The 12538-nt window shown below is 44.7% G+C and overlaps 1 protein-coding gene across 4 annotated transcripts in view; it reads left to right on the top strand.

Moving 5' to 3' along the window:
• Nucleotides 1-12538, top strand: part of THRAP3 (thyroid hormone receptor associated protein 3) — a 257145-nt gene that overhangs the window by 56699 nt on the left and 187908 nt on the right. The window lies entirely within an intron of this gene.

Raw genomic sequence — 12538 nt, 5'->3', positions numbered from 1 at the left:
GTACTGGACACTACTGTGTGTCGAGCATTCCCTCCTCCTCAAAGGATTCTCGACATTCAGGAGATGGTCCCTTTATTCCACAGTGGAGCGGTTGTTCCAGTTCTGAAGGTCCTTCGCCTGCTCGGTCTATTCGCTTCCTGCATTCTGTTGGTCAACCATGCACGCTGGCACATGAGGGCGCTCCAGTGGTGCCTCCGCAAGCAGTGGTATCAGCACAACGGGGATCTCGGGGAGTCGATCAAGATCTCCGGAGAAGCTGCGGCGGATCTGTCTTGGTGGAGCGTGGAGGGCAATCTGTCCCAAGGAAAGCCTTTCCATCTACCTCCATCGGTGGCCACAGTGATAACGGATGCCTCCACCCTAGGGTGGGGGGCTCATCTGGGGGATTTGGAGATCAAGGGTCTTTGGTCTCCAGAGGAGAGGTTGTTTCATATCAACCTTCTGGAATTGCGGGCAATTCGTTTGGCACTCAAGGCCTTTCTCCCTTCCCTTCGCGGTCAGTCAGTTCAAGTCCTGACGGACAACACGACCGCGATGTGGTATATAAACAAACAGGGAGGGGTAGGGTCTCTTTGTCTCTGCAGAGAGGCCCTGCGGCTGTGGTCCTGGGCTCAGGACCATCGGATTTGTCTGATGGCAAATCATCTGGCCGGGGTGCTGAACGTGCGTGCGGACAGTCTCAGTCGGCAGTTCTCCGCCGACCACGAGTGGAGGCTCCATCCGGAGGTGGTTCGTCACGTCTTTCGGACGTGGGGGACTCCTTGGGTGGACCTGTTTGCCACCCGAGAGAACGCGCACTGCCCGTCATTCTGCAGTCTCCAGTTTCCGATGCAGGGGGTGTTGGGGGACGCGTTTCAGTTGAGTTGGAGCTCACGACTCCTTTACGCGTTTCCTCCCATACCCTTGATTCCTCGGGTTCTGAGGAAGATTCGCCAAGACCGGGCCCAAGTCATTTTGGTCGCCCCGGACTGGCCAAGAAGGGTGTGGTACACAGATCTTCTCCACCTCTCCTCGTGCCCTCCGCTCCGTCTCCCTCTGAGGGCAGACCTCCTCTCGCAGTCGGAGGGGCAGGTTCTACACCCCCACCTCCAGAGCTTACACCTTCATGCCTGGAGATTGAACGGGGCAACCTGAGTTCCTTCTCTCTCCCACCTGATGTGGTGGACGTTATTTTATCGGCCAGGCGACACTCCACCAAGTCCATATACTCCTACAGGTGGTCTAAGTTTGTAAAGTGGTGTGGAGAGAGGTCCATTGACCCTTTAAAGGCTCATCTTTCTGATGTGCTTCAGTTTGCTCTTTCCTTGGCTCAGCAGGGCTGTGCTGTGGCCACGGTCAAGGGCTACCTCTCGGCCTTATCGGCATTTCTGTGCCTTCCAGATCAACCTTCGTTATTTAAATCTCCGGTTGTTCTGAGGTTCATCAAGGGCCTTACAAACATGTTTCCTCCTACTCCATTTGTAATGCCTCAGTGGGACCTTAATCTTGTCTTAACCTTTTTAATGGGGTCCCCATTTGAGCCTCTTCATAATTGTCCTTTGAGGCTGTTGTCCTTTAAGGTGGTTTTTCTTGTAGCCATAACCTCGGCAAGGAGGGTAAGTGAGCTTCAAGCTCTTAGTTCCAAACCTCCTTTTCTTACCTTACATGCTGAAAGGATGGTTCTCAGGACCAGGGCTGCTTTCCTGCCTAAAGTTGTTACTCCTTTCCATTTGGGGCAGTCTATTACCCTCCCTGTTTTTTATCCACCCCCTCATCCTTCCAAAGAGGAAGAAAGACTCCATCGCCTTGACCCGAAGAGGGCTATGAGTTTTTATTTGGACAGGACCAAGGACTTTCGTGTTGATGACCAGCTTTTTATTGGCTACGTTGGTCGTTCTAAAGGTAAAGCGGTGCACAAGCGCACGCTGTCAAGATGGATAATACTGACCATCAAGATCTGCTACGCCCTGGCTGGTAAGACTCCTCCTGAGGGTATTCGTGCTCACTCTACTAGAGCTAAGTCTTCAACATCTGCTCTGGCCCGGGGTGTTCCTGTGGCAGATATTTGTAAGGCCGCGACTTGGGCCTCCCTCCATACTTTCGCAAAGCATTATTGCTTGGACTCTGAGATGAGGAGGGAGGGCCACTTCGCGCGCTCTGTCTTGCAAGACTTTCTGGTATAGGAAGGTGGACACCCTCCTCCGGGAGTGGGGACTGCTGTGGGAATCTATTCACAAGGTGAGGAATCCACTGGCAGATGTATCCATCAGAAGAACAAGTTACTTACCTTCGGTAACGCTTTTTCTGGTGGATACAGTATCTGCCTGTGGATTCCTCACCAACCCACCCGCCTCCCCGTTGTTCACCTTTTGTATACCATGAAATTGGTCTTGTTTGAAATGCTTATATTTTCTCTTGTACATTTGTAGGTAATGCTTGTTTGATTAGCATTCCTTTGTTTTGTATGCTATGTATATGTATTGGTTTTTCTATATACTGTGTATACTTGGGATTGTCGTTGGTTCACCTGTTCGCCTCGAAGGCACGGAAAAAATGGGTGGAACTGACGTCATCACGCCGACGTGGGCTTCTTATGGCTCCGATGACGTCGCACGGAGTCGCGTGCGGAGCCGATGTATTGTGACGTCGCCCACGTCGACGTGGAATGCTGGGGAAGAAAAGTTCCGTGGAATGCTGGCGCAGGGGATATTCACAAGGTGAGGAATCCACAGGCAGATACTGTATCCACCAGAAAAAGCGTTACCGAAGGTAAGTAACTTGTTCATTTGACTTCATACTGTAGCTGGTTTAGTGTGAACACTTTCAGCCTAGTCTGATCATATGGCAAGTGCATTGCTCTCCTCCACTTTGTAGAGTTCTCAATACATGCACTGTGTGCAAGAAAAGAAGTAGTGAGTACTGTGCTACCTGGATTGTAAGTGACCTATGAGGTTGCTGGGAACATGTTTTTTACGTACAACTTTTCCAACCTACTCACCATATCTGTACCTTACCCTTCCATTTACCCCAAATGTGGATTGTGACATTTGAATGGACTTTTGAGTAAGGTGTCCTTAAGCCTTTGGACGGCTTTCTTTAGAAAATCCGGGTTTTGTCATTAGTGGTCCATATATCCTTAATCTTAGCTGTTTGTAAACCTGCTGTTTCACCGACTTTGGAAGTAAATGATTATACAGGCATTTCGTTAACCTATCCACCAGACCAGCCCGGCTTTTGAATCCAAGTGCAGTTTCTTTTTTTCTTTTCACAACGTAAAAAGCAGTGTGCCTTTCTAGCTGATTTTACAGAGGCTATAAAAGACCGGTTTTAAAGGTGGAACTCGAAACCAACAGCCAGAAAAGCGCCGCTAGATTGGAGAAAATTAGCTTGACTGCCATTAATCGGACATTGGCATGCTAGTGGTAAGGTCTTCATGCTCACTGATCATGCTTGATACTTACTGCTTCCATAATATGTATATTTAATGTAATGCAGTCTTCAATAGCAAACTCCGTTCTTCAGGAGTGTTGTAAGTGAAGATCAGGTTTCCATGCAAGAGTTTGGTGGCAACAACAGCTGCTTTTGGGAGCTGTTCAGAGCACTGGAGCTTTAGCTAGGATCATCTCATGCGTAGTGATACTGTCTGGAGCAGATGCTCACTTTAGCCTAACTTTTTTTTGTGCCGACTTGACTCTCCTTGGCTCTCTGCACTTAAATATAGCAGCCTATGGGAACGCCATCATTTCTCCCTCACTGTAGGCTGTTACAAGTTCAACTCTTTAAAATATATTTTACAAAACTGATTATTACATCAAACTTCCTCCAAACAAAACATGTTAAACCCTGTTGATTAAGAGTGCTTCAATCCTCTGAAGAGAAAATATAGTCAGGCCTTTTGTTTGACGTGAAGCTTGCTCAACTGTAGGTTAAACAACTAATGCGCCAGCTACACGTAGATTTTTGTAACAGATACTCTAAGCCTCCTAGTGCATCAGGATTGGAACCACTTTGTACCTGCAGTTTAAATACAAACCCTTGGAACAACCTTTTTGAACCCTATCAAGTTCTATTTTTCAAAAGGCTTGTATCTCGAAGGTTCAGACCTGTGAATGGCTTGGCCTTAACTATTCTAGTATTCTAAAAGGATTGTCTACCAGAGATTTTTAATGACATTGAAAGTCTGCTAAATTGTGTATTATGTGCCCCTTTGCCAGTATGGAAGAGGTCCTGTAACTTTATTAGCACTTAAGGCCTTTAATGAGGCTGAATATTCTTAACATTGATACTGGAACATGGGGCTAGATTGACCAATGGTGCACCATAAAAATATCACCCAACAGTAATAAAACCCAGTTAAATTATTGGGCTTTGGACAGGGTGAAGTAAAAAAGTTTTTTTCCTTTTTGGAATAAGAACTGTTCTAGAGACGCACTTATTCAGTTCAATCAGAGTTCTCCGAAAGGAGTATAGACCACTCACTCAAATCAATGCAACACTTACATAAAAAACACAAATATCTATCAAAACCAGCTATTTATTAGTTTAAAAAATATTTACATAGCACATATACTCAATAAAACACATTTTGCTTAATGTCAAAATCATTTAAAATCATTTGCGCATGTAATAATGCGGGAGAAAAACGGGGAAAAAGACAAATCGATATGTCATGTAGTAGTTAATTCAGACACCTATGGGTAACAACAACTTGGGGTTAACTTCCCAATATCGAAAGATTTGTTAGCCCCTTCAGAATTTAACATGAACTAAATGCGTCGACGCGTTTCGGAGGTATTCGCTGTTAGTAGCCTCCTTCTTCAGGACCATATGTATTTAATTCTCCATAACATTTTTACCGGTGCAAATAGCACTGGGGTGGCTTGATTATCGAATTACAATCTTGAGTATGAATATCTCAATCTTTCGTGATTTTTCAAGCTGTAAGTCACGCATGGGTGTAGACAAAATTCAAATTCTTCCTTATTTAGTTTATTTGTTTCTGGCTCTTGAGTTTTCCTATTGCTCGGTTTTCATCCAACGAGCAATACTTCCACCCTAGTGTTAAATTCAGAAGGGGCTAACAAATCTTTCGATATTGGGAAGTTAACCCCAAGTTGTTGTTACCCATAGGTGTCTGAATTAACTACTACATGACATATCGATTTGTCTTTTTCCCCCTGTTTTTCTCCTGCATTATTATATGCACAAATGATTTTAAATGATTTTGACATTAAGCATAATGTGTTTTATTGAGTATATGTGCTATGTAAATATTTTTTAAGCTAATAAATAGCTGGTTTTGATAGATATTTGTGTTTTTTATGTAAGTGTTGCATTGATTTGAGTGAGTGGTCTATACTCCTTTCGGAGAACTCTGATTGAACTGAATAAGTGCGTCTCTAGAACAGTTCTTATTCCAAAAAGGAAAATAACTTTTTTACTTCACAGTATTTTGGTGCTCTATTTCCCTTTTGGTGAATATTGAGCCCCTCTCTCTTTAGTTTAATACTTTGGACAGGGTGCCTAAAAGGTTGTATAATGTCTGCAAATACCGCAGTCTGTCTTAGTAGTGTGGTTAGCTTCTCACTTCCAATCAATGCAAATTTTGCTTGATTAGAAAGACAAAGGAACTTGTGGTGGTTTTATTTTACTTTCACTATTTTACAGTGAAAATACCCTTCTGTATGACTTAAAGTATGCATAGGATAATGTGGATATCATTGAAGTAAACATTTAACTGACTTTCCAGTGCACAATAAGTTAAAGGAGACCCAACTACCTTGCAGGGAAGTGAAAACATCGACATTGCTGTATTAATCTCAGTCATGGAATTATTCTTACCCCAAACACAATTCTTGTATGTGATCCTGAACACGTTGTTTCCCCAATAAAAGGAACTTCTTCCAAAAAATTTCGAAACTGGCAATCAAATACATTTTAATGCCCCTATGATGTAATTTTCTGATTGACTTAGACCCATGCCCTGGACTCTAGTGCACCTGGAGAATGTGGTCTCTGTTGAGAGCCAAGTGAAGGCACAGAGCAGGTAGACCTGGCTCCTTGTCATTCTTTGTCCATGTGGGAGACTGTGGCATAGTTATTTTTATTCTCAAGCATTCTGGTGTTAAATCTCCCTTAGAAAGGCTGGTGGGCTAGTACTTTAGTTTTACATTACCTCCTTCTATACATCCCCCTTCAATTTTTTTTTTTTAAACATATTTCAGCTCCTCCGACAATGTGACGGGAATGCTTGCTTGCTAATCCTTTCACCTGCAGTGTCCACATGCTAGTCAACCACAGCTTCTGATTCGTTTTGGCCTGCACCTCAGGAAATATGGCCCAGTTTTAGGCACCCAAAACCTTCAATGAATCGCAGGCTTAGGCCAGTTTAACTAATGTGTCAATGGTGTTGGGTGGACAGTAGCCTACATGCCTCCCACGACCTGCTTTTGGAATTGCGAGTATTGGATAATCACTCTTGGAAGACAACAGGATTATTTAGCAGTACCTTCCAGAGCCCTTTCCTCCCCCGTGGATGAGCACGCAAGAAATCCACATTATATATTTTAAACTGCTTTAATAATAATGAATGCCCTGATCTAGTGTAGATGACACTACCAAAATGGACATAATGGTTGTGAATACAAATGCTATTAATTAAAAAAAATTGCATCATCTCAGATGGTGTTTCCAATGTATTCATTAAATCGTAGCATTCAGTGATAAAACCAGCCTATACCAAAATCCCTCCCTTTCTAGCTAAAGTTTTCTTCAGCACCAAACCGTCCATACCAGGTTCCCTCTGGGGATGCATACATTGGTGTATAAAGTTGTTTTCGATCAGTTACTGTGCTTTGAAAAGATCTTAGCCTGGCACGGTTAGGATTTTCTGAGCTGCTTCAGTCTGTGGCCTTCACTTAGGATAGCACGGTTAGGATTTTCTGAGCTGCTTCAGTCTGTGGCCTTCCCTTAGGATATTTGTAGCATGCAGCTCACACAAGCTCCCGTAAAAGCTGGCTCTCTGACAATGCCTTTGTATCAGACTGAAGTATTGTAGAAAGCTGGCTCTGCACCTTATAATCACCTAGTGGTATGCCATATACAGAGTCCATAGACTCCCCCCTGAAGTGTACAGGACTCCAGGCAAACCCAAAGTGCTCCATTTGTGGTTGTGTGGGCGAGCAGCCTTAGGCCTAACACAGAGGAGCGTAAGGCATTTGTTATGCACACAATGACCAGTAAATGACACACGACTCAAAGGAGATCCGCACCAGTTTTTTTCTATTAAGACCAAGATCTTCGCAAAAAGGTGTAAACGTTTTTTAAGAAAAATACTTAAGTCTTTCAAAAGTCGACACACTGCAATTTTCAAAGTTCAATGTTAACCTATGCAGGAAAATAACAATGCAGTTTCACTGGTAAGTACCCAAATTACAGTTCCAGTCTTTGGGGTTTAAGGTCAGCAGAGGGCAAGCTTCAGGGAAGCACAAAGTCCGCGGCACAGGGGCGGCCGGGTGCAGAGGTCAAATTAGGAGATGGGCCTAATGTATTATAGTGGAGACTGAGGGCACTTGAAGCCACGCTGCTTGTAGATAAGTAAATCGGTTGGAGGGGGGAAGCTTCAGGGCTTAGAGCAAGCATGGGTAGTAGGGGCCACAAGCTAGCACCTAATATACACCAGCAGCAGAGGGGCAGCAGGGTGTAAATACAGCGTCGGGCACCCAATGCTTTTCAATGGAAGAACTCGGTTGGACAAACAGGCTGCAAGTGTCGAACCAGAGGCTGCATGGAGGTCACCAGCGACAGCAGAGGTAAGTGGAGATGCTGTGGGGTGCAGGGCATTCCTTTGATGTCTGGGTTTTCTTACCAGGGCTGGTCACGGTAGGGGGTGAGCCTCTGGATTCAGACTGCAGGTGTCTTCTTGGCGTCCAGGAGGGGTCAGCCAACGCTAGACTTGAGCTATGGAGCGCTACGGTACCTGTTCTGGATCAGTGGGCCACATGGACAAGGGCTGGAGCAGTCTGGTGCAGATTGGACAGGACTCCTGGTTCCATAGAGCATCAGAGTCCTTTGTGTAGATTTCTTGGACAGGTCTGCTGTCTTCAGGAGTTCTGGTCTTCATCAGAAGGTCAGGTAGACTTCCTCTGGTTCTGGAGGTCGTTGGCAGCAGGACATGTCTGCTTTGAAGTTGGAGACAGACCGGCATGGCTGGGGCCAGGTCAGTAGGCATCTTAAGGCTTCGCTGCACGGCGATGTCTTTGAAGCTAGTTCCTGCCGACCTAAGAAGGACAGAGTCTAAAGGAGCCCCCCCTCCAAATACTGGATTTAGGGGTGTTACAGACGAGTAGCAGGTAGGGGGGGCAATGGGTCCCTTACCTTGGGTGACTACACCCACTATTATGCCGCTCTCCTGTGGAAGGGGGCATGGTCCTATCCCTAGTTGGAGGAGTCCTGCCCCACCTTCCCCCATCTTCAAGAGGATTGCGACTGAAAGGTGTATTTCACCTTGCCTCCTTCACCTTAGGGGTGGAGTTGGCTGAGGTGGACACACCTCCCTATTCATCCTAGGTTTTCCCGCCCAAAGCGGGGGTGTAAACTGGAGGCTGCTAGGTGCAGAGGCTGGGGATCGCATTACGAAGTCGGCAGGCCTTTGAAGCTTCCCTCTGGAGCACGGTGCCCATCCTGAGGGACACCTCCGCCCAGGATGTGCTTTGTTTCTGGTCCCAGAGAGCAGAGGCTCTCGACCCAGGGATCCAGAAACATGTCTGGTGGTGGCAGGCTAAAGCCAGTCTGTGGTCACACCAAGGCTGATAGGTTTTCAGGGGGCACATCTGAGATGCCCTCTGAGAGTAAATGGTTTAATAAATCCAACACTGGAATCAGTGTGTTTATTAAGAGGAGAGTTGTTTGGTACCAAACACTCCTGTGTTCAGGGAAGCCATCATGGGGCTGGGGAACTCTAGTTGTGAGTTTCCAGCCCATGTACTCTATGGATACCTGGCACTTACAATATCTAAGAATAGACATATAGTGTATGGACATTTCTGCTCCTGCAGATATGGCGTGTATGTATGTATGTGTGTGTGTGTGTGTGTGTGTGTGTATATATATATATATATATATATGACCTCGCCGTAGGGCTGTAAGGCCTGCTAGAGGGGTTACTTACCTATACCTTAAGCAGTGCTAGTTGGCATGGCACACAGGCAGTGTGCAATGTTGACTTTCTCGTTTTGTCCGCCACTGCAGCATGCATGCATGCTCTGGTGCAGTCTGCATGGCCTAGGTAAGGGGTCCCTATGGGACCCTCTTCAGTCCCAGTGCCCTAGGTACCATTTACTAGAGACTTACAGGGGGCCTGAAGGGCCAATTGTGGAACAGTTTGTGTGAAAGAACCCCAGTGCTGAGGACCCGATTGGTGGGGACCCAGCTCACTTTCAGTCGAACTTGCACCAGATACAAAGCAAAAAGTGTGTGTGTGTGTGAAGCAGAACCCCATTTTCTCACAAGTACTCTTTTTATAAAAACTTCATACCCAATGATTTGGGATTTAAAATGCAAGACTAGGAATACAAATTTTAATACACACTTACTAAAACCAGTACATATTAGAGTTCACACAAATGCATAATATATGAACAGATGGTGTACTCCGTGTATTATAAATCGTAATATTAAATGAAGAGATCTAACCAGGGGTACCTTACCATTTCCCTATTTTTAGACTTGTCACTCAAAACGGGTAAAGAAACAAATTCAGGAGGATTAGTCCTGTTGGATGCCCCTGCTTAAATAACCAGTTATAAGGGATTCTCGCCGATAATGTTTTTGTGGCATGCTTCATCATTGATCCCATCTATAGCGTACCATTATTTTACTGTTCCAAGATTTTTTTTAATTGCTTGCTGCTGGCATGCGCTACTATGCTTAGGTGTGCTGGTATGTTTTTTTTTCAATCAATCAAAATAATCTTTATTTCGGTCATAGACCATAAAAGATAAGCAATCCACAAAGACATACAATTATAAGAGAAGCAAGGGAATATTACAGTTCATAAAAAGTACAATAAAGATTAGATTAATTGCCAGTTAATTCATTAAAACAGTAGATAAAAGATTAAAATATCATAAAAACAATACATTATACCGGGGAATTCGACAATAAAAGGGAACTTCTCCTTCGCCACACAGCATACCAGAAACGTGATAACGAAAAGACTATAGGTAATGCTGTGTCTGTCTTCAGGATTCTGTAGGCAACTTTACAATGTGTGGTCCCCAAATTCCTACAGAGTTGAAGAAGCCAACGTTTTCTGATAGGTTTATATGTGGGGCAAAAAAAGAGGACGTGTAGATCAGTTTCACTAGAAGCTCCACAGGTTGGGCAGTCAGGAAGATTATTTATCGACCACTTTCCTGTGAAGGCTCTTAAGGGCAATGTTCCATACCTGAATTGCATATATAATTTTCTAGAGGCATTAGGCTCCATCAGGTCTAAAACTGGCTCTATTTTGAAATCTTCTTTGATATTAAAGAAGTCCATGGTCAGGGAGCCTAATTTATTATTGGTTAGCATCATATTTTTGTTATTTAACCAAAATGCATTTGCCAATTCAGCTCTAGAGAGTGTAGGGGCGTTTATTTCAGGATGATGCCATAGAGCAGGAAACCCTAATCTAATAAGCTCCCTTTTAATATAAAGAAGCCACGGTATATTATCTATACCACGGGGGGGGGGGGGGGGGGGTCATTAACTATTTTAAATCGTTTTGATAATCCACTAACTCTGGTGTTGCCCACAGCCAGCGCCAATACAATAGTGGCCTTAAAGCAATTTCGTCTTGGATAGACCTTACTCCCAGGTCCATTCTAAGTGGGATAAGGGGAGTGCTGGGTGGTAGGGACAATAACGATCTTAGGAACGAGTTCTCCGATCTGCCAATGTCTCCGGTTAAACAGTGCCCCCATAGTTCAACCCCATAGAGAGATGCAGCCCGTGCTTGTACTTTATATATCTCAATGGTGGGTGCTATCGGTTTTGAGATGGAAGCTCTATATATTTTAAGGATCCCACCGCAAGTCTGCGTGAGTCGTAATTTAGCTTTTGCTAGCTGGGGACCCCATTCCATCCTATCCGAAAGTGTGACACCGAGATATTCAAAGACTGAAACCCTATCCAGGGTAACACCATTGAGAGAAGGGTTAGGACCATTATTTTTGGCCGGGTTGCATATCGTAAATTTTGTTTTTGAGGAATTGACCTCAAGGCCTCTCTGTTTCTGTTTTTATTGCTCTTACATGGATTTAGTGAGTTTGTGTATATTTTGTGTTGCATGGGTGAATGCATGAATGCGTCCGGATAGGTGCATGAGTGCAAGGATGAGTGGTAGCGCATGTATGCGACTTACTGAGTGACTAAAGATGCACTTTCAGTTATAAGTCACTTATTGACATTTCCAATACTTATTTTATGGAACAAATCTTTTTCTTAAAGCCCACATGTCAATAACACAGCTTTCTGTCTACAAGCAGCGGCCACCAGCGATAGCAAGTTGTGGAGAATGATACACCGCTCTAGCACTCTACGGACTCGGTGAACATTTAAAGAGGAGAGTCATGGAAAAGAGAGCAAAAGAGTCCAGCAAAATAAAAAAAAACATGTAACCTCCCCCCAACTCCTCTGCTCCATTACACTGCTCGCCACACGTCCAGCAGAAATATACTTTGTGAGGGTCAGGCTTGGGGCCCCATCTCATGCAAAGATCTAGGTACCCCCATTGTCATCTCGGGGAGCAATCGCAGTATCTGCTGGTATTTCGGGCAGTTCACTTCCCGGAACTCTACCGATAAGACCAGTACTTGTTTTAAATGGATGGAACTTGATGAATGATATGGAAGAATGTTGTTTGTCCCTTGGTATTTACAAGAACCGCCTAAAGGTGCCTGGACATAATTAGGATATTCAGTTCTAGATTTTTACCATGTTGAAGGTTGTGTCCATGTGACCGAAGCATTTAAAGGCGTGGCTTGATTAGGTGTGCCTTCAGTACGGGCATAGGATTGGAGACTATTGATTTAACGTTATTTTAACGAAAAGGGGATGTATCTGTGCGCCCAGCTCTATTGATGAGAATTGTCTAACTCCTGCTTCTCGGATTTTCCGGGCAGGTCCTGCTGTTTTCAGGCTGCGCGATTGTTAGGGTTTTTGTGTGTGGGGGGGGGGGGGGGGGGGGATATAGGGAAAAATATCTAATTTGCACCTGTTTGTATCTGCACCAAAAACAAGCTACGTATGTTGCGTAGGCTGTACTTCTACAACACTCCCGAAACGTTTTTCTAATTGTTTAAATGAAGCGGTATTGGGGGGAAAAAAATAACTGACATGGGAAAGACTGGGCTAAAAAACGCACCCGTGAGCGACCTGAGCCCCAACTATCGTGGCACACTTCCTATTCCGTTTCAGACTTCCCCTTTAAGAGAAGGGTGGGAGGCGTAGAGGCACTGCTGGCCGAGATAGCATAGACTCCAAAGCGGAACCTTATCGAGGTACTGTTACACGA

Source organism: Triturus cristatus, chromosome 3_2 (assembly GCF_964204655.1).
Source record: "Triturus cristatus chromosome 3_2, aTriCri1.1, whole genome shotgun sequence".
Classification (NCBI taxonomy): Eukaryota; Metazoa; Chordata; class Amphibia; order Caudata; family Salamandridae; genus Triturus; species Triturus cristatus.
This window is presented reverse-complemented; position numbering and strand designations above follow the sequence as displayed.